Consider the following 12,457-nt stretch of genomic DNA (forward strand, 5'->3'; position numbering starts at 1 on the left):
TCCAAATCCCAGGTTTCAGCCCATTCCATCCTGCCAACTCTTAAAATCATCTGCAATGCATAACAAGAAGCAGGAGACTGGGACATTCAAGCCCTTGACAGCTGATACAGCCATTTCATCAGGCTATAGGAGACGGAACCACAGGACCTCTGCAATGGCTTTGCTGAAAGACCAGCTTCAACAGGCCCCTGCCTCAACTGTCTTCTGTCTTCAGCCAAAGGCTATAGAGGGAGAGCTGGCCTGGGACTGCAAAGCCTCTCCATCTGTTCTGCTGAAAGACCAGAAACATTTGGCTCCTCCTCTCCAAATCTGTCCATTCCAGCTGGTGGTTACAAGAACTCTGTAACAAAGGACTACTGCTTGAGCTTGCTTTTTCCCCTCCTCCCTCCCTGCCTTTTTTCCTTGTGTGTTGTGCATGTCAGGTTGTATGTAAGCTGTCTGCAGGGACTGTTTTACATAGATTTTTGTTAGCCTTTCCTGGAGCCTTTGTTGATGGTACAGACACAAACATTTCAATAAATAAATTAATTCTGAGGATTCAGCTAGCTCTTAGCGCTTTTCAGGGGAACAATATTGTTATGCCCTCTCTAATCCTCCAAGCAGTGACAATTTCGGGAGGGGGCACAATGTACACAGGTCCTGTTCCCTTTGGACGAGGTAAATAGAGACTGACTTGTGTTTTTTTATGATAAATGATTGTATTTACACATTTCTAGGGGATTTCTAGGGGAACCATCAGCACCATAGGATTCTTGCAGAGAGTAATACAGTGGTACCTCCGGTTGCAGACGGGATCTGTTCCAGGATCTGGTCCAGTCGGATCCCGAGGTTTCCGCAACCTGAGGACCGCTTCTGCGCATGTGTGAGCAGCAAAACCTGGTAAAATACTTCCGGGTTTGCCGCTTTCACACCCCGAAGTTTACGTAACCAGAGGGTTACGTAAAGTCCTCTTTGTGTGTCATTTCCAGCCATTCTGAAGTAAAACTACATCATCTTCGTAGACGGCCTGGTGTCATCATCCACCACAAATTGGGGAAACTGTGGAAAGACAGACATGCTCACTACAAGTCCAGAAGGAATCAGTGGCCATTTCTTTAGTTATGCAAAGGCACACTAGTGCCAATATGCTCAATGAAAGGGAATCTGCTGGGCTAAACTTGTCCAAGTTTCACCCAGGCATTTCCAGACTGGTAGAGCATGAGACTCTTAATCTCAGGGTTGTGGGTTCAAGCCCCACATTAGGTGAAAGATTCCTTCATTGCAGGGGGTTGGACTAGATGACCCTTGCAGCCCTTCCAGCTCTACAATTCTATGATTCTGTTACCATTCAGAGGTGTGATTCAGTCACATACTGGCAAATTCAGGTTGTTGTTGATCTGAAGCTCTTGTGACACAAATCTTCTCTTCAAACCCCCCCTCCAAAAAAACACCCCACAGATAGGGAAAGTGACATGAAAAGGCACTGGAAAGCAATTGCTTGAAGCACTGTTGTATAACATCCTTGCAAACAAATCAGCATAAATGTTTGCTCCACAGCTAGTGTTGCCTAACTCCCCACAAACTTTCTGCAAACAAATCAGCTTGAATAGTCAATAAACAGGTGGTCTGGAAGCGAGGAGATCTACTACTCTAGCAGTTTCTTTTTACAACCAGAGTCACAGTGCCTGTGGGCGGAATCCTTAGGATGTCAGCCAGACCAGCTGACCCACCCATTACAATATTGCCCGTTCTGCCTCTGGCCAGGAACTTGGCCACCACTTTCCCATCTTGCAAAAAGAGATACCACGTTCCTAAATGGCAGGAAATTTCCAAGAAGTCCCTTGCCGGGAGCGAGCTGGGCACTTTCCACATTGGGAAGCACCAGATATTTGAACTACTGCCAAGGAGCCTTGCTTGCCTAGGGGCCTTCTCTCTAAAATACTTAGCATCATTGTTAATCGCATTCCTGATTTGTAACCCATTCCAGGTTTTTCCCATCCTGTCTTCTTGCCATTACGTGAGTGAGACCAGGAGGCACACATGAACATTTACATATGATTATCGTGAGTATTGTGTCAGCCGGAATTGCAGGGATCCCCCTGTATTTATTATGTGCATTTGTCCATCGCCTCGTAATAGCAGAGTTTCTCGAGGAGACATGTAACCAGATCTGTGTGTAGTTCCATTTCACACACGACTTCCTCCTTATAAGGGCAAGCACAAGCTTCAGGACTTTCATGGGAAGGAGATTTGATGGCAGACCTTTCTGCATATGCCCCAACGTGCAATTTACGACCAGAGGGGGAGAGGCCCTTCTTCAAGGATCACAGTTGTGTTTGGCAAGGAGGGTACAGCCCTGAGAAAGGGCTTCCCCCTTGGTGGCTCCCTGACCTTGGAACACACTCCTGGGAGAGATCAAAAAGTCCTCTTCCCTGGCCATGCTCTGGCAGGATTTGAATATTTTTATTTGCCCATGCCTTTGGCAGACGATAGGTACATATTTTTGTTTGTTATTTAGTTGTCTTAATCGTGTTCGACTCTCCGTGACCCCATGAACAAGAGCATGCCTTGGAAACTCTCACTTTCTTCTCAAAGCTTCTCCTTTTCTATGTCCATGGAGTTTTCTTGGCAAAATACTGGAGTGGTTTGCCAGCTCTTTCTCCAGGTGGATCAAATTTAGTCTAAACTCTTGGCTATGACCTGTCCATCTTGGGTGGCCCTGCACAGCACAGCTCATAGCTTCTTGAAGTTATTCAAGCCCCTTTGCCATGACAAGGCAGTGATCCATGGAAGAAGATTGGAAGAAATTTAAAGACTATTTACAGAAACATTGCAAAATTAATGAATGTTAGAATGATGCCAGAATGAAATTAAGTGGTCTTAGCAGCAATGTTATAAAGGTGTATGTACAAATGGATTGTTAACAGATGAGAATTTAAAGTTATAATATGTTAAGTTAAAGGATTAAGACAAAGAGGGAAAGGAATTGCTGAATTAACTAATAGAACTGGAATACAAAAAAGGGAGGTGTGAGGAAGTCAGGGAAGTAAGGAAATGAAATGTAAGTTATGGAATGATCGATGTGCTGTTTTTTTTTTTAAATGTTTTCTATCTTTTTTCTGTATTTTGTATTTTTTTCTTTTTTATTTCTTTTTCTTTTTCTTTTTTTAATATATATGTAATTTTTTCTTTGAAACTTTAATAAATATCATTTAAAAAAAAAAGACAAGGCAGTGATCCATGAAGGGTACATATAGGCAATTTAAATTTTTAAAAACCCTCTAATTTTAATTACTGTATTTTTTATATGTTTCCACCAGGTTTTATGCTGTCAGAGCATCCTAGGTAGGGCTGGAAGGTTCTGTTCGTTTTGTTTCTCTCAGTTTCTCATTCTTCCAGTCTGAAATTCAGTGCTACAACAATTTGAGATTTAATCCACATGAAATTTCTACTAATAAACCCATTTTTGCATGCTGCTTTGACTATGGTGCAGTTTTTTCAGGCCATTTCTCCCGTTATAATGCATCTTTATATGTTCTTTTCACAAACGTATCCATTTTAAGGCACACTTCCCCCTCATACATGATTTTTACAAACAATTGGCTGGAGAACTGCATCACAAAATTCAGATAACTGCAAGTGTAGCTTTGACAGATGTAGCTTTAAATATGAGCTGGATTGAATTTCATCTCTAGTGAGACAAGAAGGAACGAGTATAAATATAATAAATAAAGTACTGAAACAGCCCTCTCTGTTAGCTGCACAAGTAGTTCAGGGTAAAAGCCGGATATTGTTCATGTATGTGAAGCATCGTCCCAGCTGCCTTTGCCTCCATCCCCTCCCTCTATCCACACACACAAACATTTCAATGTCTGAAGCATACAGTTTACCTCAAATCCCTACATCACTTCAGGTGTTGAAGTGAAGGCATGTGACTGGGAGTCCGCCACAGCGATGCTACTCTCTGTTACATGCATTAACGATACACATGAGCTGAGAGCAAGAAGGCCTTGTAACAATTAATATTTGGGGACAAACGACATGTGACATTTCTCATGCTTTTGATAAAGCAGCTCCATTGGGCCCTAGTCCAGTTTCCCACAAAATATCACTCACCAGGATTGCTATTTGTTCCCCAAAGTGCTATATGTGGTAAACATGTAGCAAACAGTTGCAATTTTTGGCAGGAAACTAGGCCATTACCTGCACCATACATTTAAAGCAGTATCATGGCTTCTCCCCAATAATCCTGGGAGCTGTAGCTTCACAAGGCTGCTGTTAGGAGACCCCTAGTCCCCTCAAGAGATACAACTCCCAGAGTTCCCTGGGGTGAAGGACTGGTTGTTATACCACCCTAGAAATTATAGCTCTGTGCTGGGGAATAGAGGTCTACTAACAACTCTCAGCATCCTCAACAAACTACAGTTCCCAGAGCTTTTTTGGGGGGGGGAGCCCTGGCTATTAAAGGGGTGTAAGAGTGCTTTAAATGTATGGTGCTGATGTGACCTAGCACGGGGTCCTGATCCTCACTGGGAGCATGTACCAGAGCAGGGCCCAACTAGCTCCTTTCCTTTCATAATGAAAGCTGCCAGCTTAAACCATGCTCTGAATGGTGACACATATAGTTTGGCCCTAAGCTGCCCCTCTTCAAAAGGACAGTTTTATGTTACCTCGCAGAACTGATTCCAGACGGTCCTCGTCAGCAGAACTATGAGAAGGCCATGGTGGTTCAGAGCAGACTGTTATGCTACCAATTTTATCTGAAGGCTGCCTCTCTATCTTAATCAATCTTAGTGAAGAAGAACATAGCTTGGCTCTCCTGATTGCCACCATTTTGATGATTCAAATAAACACAAGCTGTTTTTGCCTGTAGTGTTGCCTAAAAGGAGTCAGGGTTGTTGCTGTTTTTTAAAGGACATTACTGGCTCTTAAGGGCCCTTGAGACTACCAGTTGCTTGAATATTCATCCTGACTTGCTTGCACAATGCTGCACAATACTATTTTCCGAACCTTAATTCTTATTTGTTTGCAGGGCAGTTATACAACTGTAAGTATTAATCCTTCATTCATCCTGATTTGCTTGTGTTGGCATTAGTCATTGATCCATCCTACACTTTTCATTGCATTTCCCTGTTACTTTCCAAAACAGTCCATAAAAGGAAAATTGCTATACTAGGCAACAGAGCACTTTAATCCACTTTAAATGTGCTAAATGTTCTGTTATGCACATAGATTACCTCCTGCAAAATAGTGACAGACTGGAGGTACTATGAATTGCTATGGATGTTGTCCAAAATGGGAAATTTACCTGCAAAGAATGTAGGTGGGGTGGGGAGAATGAGAAGCAGCAGTTTTGAATTTCTTTTAATTCCAGAGAGGAGGCACAGAAAGAGAGAGAGAGATCTGAGACATCTTTGGTGTCTAGCAGAACTGTTGCAGAATTGCTTCAGAAATTTTTATCTTTACTTCACCTTTCCACATTAAAAAAATACTTCAATGTGGTTTACATTTTAAAATAAAAACAATGGGTTGTTTTCAGCTAAAGGCAGATCCACATTTAAAGCACGTTCAACAGATATTTAAAGACCAGGTGGTCTTTTCATTTAGATTCAACAGAATGCATCTTAAATTTATTCCAGAATATGATGGAGAAACAACGGCTTGAGCTTATACACCAAAACAAAGTTAGGAGTCCATAGAACATCAACTAGCTGAACAAACTACTACAACAATGCTATAATATCAATTCAATATCAAAAAGCAAATTGTTCCATTAATAAAGCTTATGTTATCACACTGAACTAGGCAGCCAGTCAGTCCCAGTCAGTCCCAGACAGCAGAGCTGGGAAGTCCAGATCGAATTAGAGAAGACTGTTGAACTTCAGAGGAAAATCTGGGCTTAAGGTTGTTTAGGCTAGAGGCACTTTGATGAGACGGTGGGATATCTGTGATGGGATCACATACATTCTATTTCAAATGGCACATACAGGTACAGAAGGGCAGGATTCAGATCTGGACCACAGTGCTGGGAAGCAGTGGCCAGTAACCCTATCCCTACATCCTCTCTTCCTGGTTGCAATTATCACTCCCAAGCTGGTATTGGCCTCATGGGACAAGAAAGAGAGAGAATTTAAATGAAGAAAAAGGCCACAGGAGGTAAATAGGTTAAAAACAAAACCCTCTCCAGCATTGCAGCCTTAATCTGAATTGGCTGGCTCCCATAGTGGCTGCATTTTTCCTATTAAAAAAGAAGGAGGGGGAGACTTGATTGTGGGATTTCTATCATCACATCTACTTTGTCCTTGAATTAAGGCAAATGTAATGTATTTCAACCCCATTTGTAGCAGCACTAGCAGGTGTAAAGTCCCTGACAAGACAGCAGTAGCATCCTCCGGGGCTTTCCCAGGAGCTCAAGGCTAGAAATAAATATCCACAGGAAACCATCCTTCAGAGTTCATGTAGGGGCAGGCGGCTCAGGAGGGGTGGGGTTGAGTAGTGGGCAACGGGTGGCCAGGAGAGACAAATGCAAAACTAGTTTAGTCCTCCATTCCACCTTTCTCTCCTCCATCCCCTCCAGCCTTTGCACATAATCCAGGGTCACTACATTGTCCAGAGCCTATCTATCATCTTCCCACACCTGTTCCATGGCCTTGCTGTGTTTTCACCCACAGACCATCCCAGCCGCTGATTTGTTCGCCTGTTTCTGACACATGTCACTCACGGATGCCATGAACAGAGAAGCAAGACTTCCAGACAACCTGTAATGGATGGTGTTGAAATCAGGGTTTAGGCTGCAGATTAGTCTAAAAAGCATTAGGGCCATGGACTGTTTAGTAATCAAGGCAATGTCCATTCCATCTTAACTAAAAATATACTTGCTTTTTCAGTCGAGGGTTTGATTTAAACAAATCCATCCTGACCTCTACATCAAAATCTCATTTTCCTTTCAGAGTGCCTACAAATTAAATGTTTTGTGATCTACCATAAAGACAACCAGCAAGAATCTGGTGGTGGCAGTTTCAAGGTTAACAAATGTATTGTGCCATAAGATACAACAAAAATATAGTAATGTGAAATGGGTTCTCTCTCACACAACAGCTTATGCTTTGATTCAAGTGGTACCAAATCACATGGATTCACAAGTACGATGCAAAAATTACTTTTGTGATAAATTTGTTAGTCTTTAAGGTGCCACCAATCTCTTAGTTGATTTTTCTGCAGTGGACTAACACAACCATTCCTTTGGTGGGATTTATAATAACTTTTCTTGTTCCAGCCTTCTACGGTTATTCTTCCTGCTTCCATCTATTATATATAGGAAGATACACACAGACACATATTAGGGATGAAGGAAAAATGAGAGTCAGTACACATTTAAAGTCAAATTTATCTAATTTGCACTTTCTGGAACAAGATGCGAACTGAAGCACAGTCATCTGTTGAAATCTGCATCTCCTCTGATGTATTAAAATGCATATACCAGTATAAAGTGTTGCTATAAATGTTATTCATTCGTGAAAATAACATACAAAAATGCATTCTATTACAGAAAATTGCTTTTTCAAATATGTGTATATTAGGAGAAATTGGCACTAAAATGCTGTCGAATTGGCGGGTTGGCGCCATCGCCGAATGGCGGACTCCCTCCGAGCTCCGGAGGGAGCCTGCTCGGCAGGGGCTGGGTCCTACCGCACCGGCGATGCGGGGACCCTTAAAAACCACGGCCACGAGGGCCGTGGACATGGAGACTCGGCTGGCACCGTCAGCGCCCTCCCGACTCGTGAAGGAGCCTTTTTAAAGGCTACGGATCGGGTGCCGGGGAGAAGCGTGGTGCTTTGAGTCCTCTGCTATCCCTGCCGAGCGCAGCCGCATGCCATCCGGCGGAGAGCGCTGACTTCTTCCATTGAAAATTCGGACTTTTTAACAACAACCCGTGAGTAATTTGGAAACTGGGTTTAAAAGGAGGAAAAAAAAGAATTTCTTTTTGAATTGGACACGAGCGGGGGGGGATCCAAAAAGGAAGTCAGTCCCCCCCCCTATTGTAAACCTTCCAAGACAAGGACGGGGAAACCAAGGTCCAAAAAGATTTGTATTGCTGATAAAAACTAAGAATTCCACGATGGGGAATTATAAGAACTGTGCTGGAGGACGAATTGAGGGAGAAGAAACGTAACCCCCCCCCCCGGGAACCGGGGTGATTGAAGAGAGAGCCTGGTGAAAAGAGTCGGAGATTTTGACAGCTGTCAAAGTAGCTGTCAAAGTCGGAAAGTAGAGAGGATTTTATTATGAGAACTTTGCTGGCTAAATTTGATACAATTTGTTACAACTTGTTAAAACTTGGATACAAAATGGCGAAAATATGGATAACAATCGGACTTTTGGACTAGAGAAAACAAAGTTACAACAATCCCCCTAGAGGAGTTTTGGGACATTACAAAGATGGTCGTAAGTGGAAAAATACCATTGGAATTTTACAGAACTGGTTATCTTCTGGGAAAGCTGCAAAACGGAAATAATATTTTGTCTACAGGGTGTTCAGCTAAAGGAGACAATAGAATTTTCTATTGAAGAAAGGAAGGGACTGAACGCAAGTTTTTGTTCCTGAATAACAAGAATCCCTGCAGACTTACTAAGCTTCTGAATTAGAACGTTTCAGCAGCGGAACAAGAGGAAACTGGACTACAATTTGGAAAGAACAATGGGGGGAGCTTTATTAAAGATCTGAAGTTAAGTGTTTTAAAAAATAATTATGAAAGGAAAAAAAAAAAAAAGAGCCAGCAAGGAGTTGGGGGAAATAGGCGATTTATGGATTGTAAGAATTCCAGGCGGATAACATGGTTTGGTGGTCAGGGGGAAATTAAACCGGGGACAGAGGGGGAGAACTAAAATCCAAAGGCTTGTCAACTTCTTTTTTTTGAACTGGCTTTGTTTCATCTATTATATCTTTTATTTCTTATTTCTGATATTTCTATTATGTGGGGTGTCTTTATTACTAAAAAAAAAAAAGGGAAATTGTGGAATGAAAATGGGGTGGGCCCTGGGAAAGAAGTTTTTGGTTTTTTATTAAGGGTATTGATGAGGAATGTAGAAATTTTAAATTCGAATAATGGTTTAAACAAATTAAGTTTTTAATCAGAACCGAGAGCTTGTGGAGCCAACAACATGAAAAATGAATATGATAGGGGTGGGGGAAGGGGGGAGTCCCAGAAAGTGGATATATGAAAAAAAGGATCTGAATGTATTTTAATTTTTACTTTCTGTATTTTTGAAAATTTTAATAAACATTATTTAAAAAAAAAAAATAAAATGCTGTCGAATCTTCATGAGGACTTTAAAAATAATAATAATCTCAAATTCATACAGAAATGTGGAGAGCTGACTATTGGAAAAATTAGAAACTGAAATGACTTGATAGCTCAGTCGGTAGAGCATTGGCCTCTTAATTTCAGGGGTGTGGGTTTGAGCTCCACGTTGGGCAAAAAGTTTCCTATATTGCAGGGGGTTGGACTAGATGACTCTCTTGGTCCATTCCAACTCTATCATTCTATGAGAGAAACCAAAAACTGACATATTCTCCCAACCTCTCCAACTCACTTATTTTTCGCTGCTGGTACCTTGTCAGTCCTCCATGAGATCTCAAATATAACAGTTAATTATATTTGCCCAGCTGAGATTTGCCCAGCTGTCTCCTCTGGAGATCCCTTGGGTGAATGCTATCATACCCGGATGAGCAATTCTTTCAAATATCTATCCCATGTATTTGTTCATGTGTTCCTTTCTTGACCTGTGCTCCCACCAATCATATATATCAGGTGTGGGGAACCTTTGGACTTCTGTATGTTGCTGAACTACAATTCCCATCATCCCTGGCTGTTGGCCATGTTAGCTTGGGCTGATGGGAGTTTCTAGTTCAGCAACATCTGGAAGGCCACACCGGCTATATATCCTGCCAATATGGCTTGTACCAATCTCATCATTGCTCCACTTCTTTGTAAAATGTCAACAACCAAAATAAGTCTCTACATTACCGAAAGCTAACAATGAACGATTGGAGCTAATCAATATTAGGAAGCAATTTATTGAAAAACAGGTGTTTATCCCAGAATTCATGGTGCATTTTGAACAACTGTGCCCTTCCTCAGGGGATAATATATACTAGTTATACCAAGTGAGGCCATACAGCAGAATTAGTCGGTAATGTCATGGAAGATTCCTGAGGTACCAAAAGGGACCGTGGTCACATCCACACCACACATTTAAAGCACACGACTCCCCAACCCCCCAATACCCTGCAAACTGTAGTTTACTAATGGTACTGGGAACTGTAGCTCTGTGAGGGTGAAACTACAGTTCACAGGATTTTTTGGATGCGACACATTCCAGATTGCAGCTTTTCAATGTAAAAACAGTCTGGAATTGGAAAAGTATCACAGCAGGGTGTGGACTGAGGGATAATAAAACCTTCTAATGTGCTAGGTTGTTGTTGTTTTAATTTGCAGGAAACTTGATACTGGGAGAGGAATTTAAAAAATGGCACGCTCTGTCACATGCACACTGGTGGTCCAAGATGTTACAAATTACCCAATGACCTCAGCATTGTATAACCTTATTCTGCTGTGGGTATGGATCAGGCCTAAGTAATAGAATAGTTGGGCATCCAAACTTGAAGAAAGCAGCTTTTGTGTAACTGGTGAACAGTTTCTGCTGAGGAGAGAAATACAGGCATTGGGAACTCTGGAACAATCCTATTGTTCAAAACATCATTAATCTATCATGTGGATCAGCTTTACTCTGTTGCCATCTTTCTGCTGAGCACTCTGGGCTTGTATAGATTTCTCTCAGTATCTCCTTCATAGTAGAGCAGCTACCTCAGAGTTTCCTCTCTCTTTTTATGCCACAAGGGCTCTTCTTAAGAGCTGAAACTGAGGTAACATTTTTGTTCTCACATGCTTATGGAAATATTGCACTGGATTGGATGGCTTTCGATAAACTAAATTTCCTTTCCAGAACTGGGTTTGTAAGCATGACCTAAAAGAAATCTAGTATCTTATTTGTAGATCTACAGTATCCCAAAACTCCTACAGACCTTGCTTCAAACAGTAGATGGACCAACAGTCTGACTCATTATAAAGCACCTTCCTATGTTCACTTCTACAAAATGCTGAGACTCAGACTATGGAGTCCCACCATTGAAGAGTGGCCATAAAAATGCCTTTCATGACCTTGTGGTGTAAACTGGGTGCACAGATAATACAGGTACAAGAACACTCTCTGCTAATCTTGAAAGTCACAATGAAACCAAAGTTACATTGAGCAAAATGCTCATTACATAGTGGGAAGGCATATGGAATAGCTGCACTGGGGTTCTACACTACCCAAATTAAACTTTCTTTACTATGAAGTGTGTTGGTCACTGGGCATGCAAATAGGTATGAGATGACAATTGGGATTGGAGCAATGACCCCCTAATGACACAAAGGCACTGGTATTTCCTAAGGGAAGGAACATGAGGGTAGGGGCTCTCATTGCAGATTCTTCAATTCATACTTTTTTTAAAAAAAAAGTATCAGTAGTACTTCATATACATTATCTTAATTATCCTTATGACAACCTTGTAAGGTAAGTCTATTTTGCAGAGGTGGGAGGGGAACCTTAGGTTAAAGACATTTGATGAGTTCATGTGGCCAAAGTAGGTTCTGAATCAGGGACTTGCACTTTGAGCACCAGCTCTTGGGGAACATATAGGAGATGGCACTGCCTATCAATGTAAGGCCCTTCTAAATTTCAGGCTGGCAGATTAAAACAGGCTTCCTCAACCTCGGCCCTCCAGATGTTTTTGGCCTACAACTCCCATGATCCCTAGCTAGCAGGACCAGTGGTCAGGAATGATGGGAATTGTAGTCTCAAAACATCTGGAGGGCTGAGGTTGAGGAAGCCTGGATTAAAACATGCTTTTGAATTGTGTTCGGAAGGTGGAAAGGAAACCTGAGGAAATTGCAGGAGAGCTGGTAATACGCACACTTGGGAGGCTCATCCATTACAGGTGTTGGCAGGAAGATAAATTGATGGTTTCTGCTCCTGCTATAAGAGAGGGACTTTAGTGGCTGAAGCAGTTCCAAGGCCTCAGGTGCAACACACTTAATCTTGTGGTCCAGAATTCCTTCCTCCAGTCCCCAAGGGCTGAACCCCACCCCGCCACCCTCCCAGAAGTGAGGCAGGCCATTGTGTTGCCTAATCTCCACGGCAGGGCCTCTGAGGCCGGGTCACTCAGAGCAAGAACGAGCAGGGAGACCATGTGCAGAGGGCTCAGGGTCAAGTTATGCAATGAGCCAGCCTGGGAAACCCGTGAATTTTATGTGCTGCAAGGAGAGGGTGTTGAGTTCCCTGGGCCCAATAACGAGCCCAGCAGCTGCATCCCGCCTGGGTCCGATTACTGCTGCAACCTTTCAGGATTGGCAAAGTCAGCGGCCATGAGAGA

At 42.3% G+C, this 12,457-nt stretch overlaps 1 long non-coding RNA gene across 1 annotated transcript; it reads left to right on the forward strand.

Moving 5' to 3' along the window:
* Positions 1-1,964: 1,964 nt before the first annotated feature.
* On the forward strand, positions 1,965-6,817 carry LOC308460239. The gene is made up of 3 exons (XR_013978517.1): positions 1,965-2,042; positions 5,012-5,026; positions 6,651-6,817. It is a non-coding gene; the product is annotated as an uncharacterized lncRNA (long non-coding RNA).
* The last annotated feature ends 5,640 nt before the right edge of the window (positions 6,818-12,457 follow it).

This window comes from Podarcis pityusensis, assembly GCF_964106645.2.
Source record: "Podarcis pityusensis genome assembly, chromosome: 13".
Classification (NCBI taxonomy): domain Eukaryota; kingdom Metazoa; phylum Chordata; class Lepidosauria; order Squamata; family Lacertidae; genus Podarcis; species Podarcis pityusensis.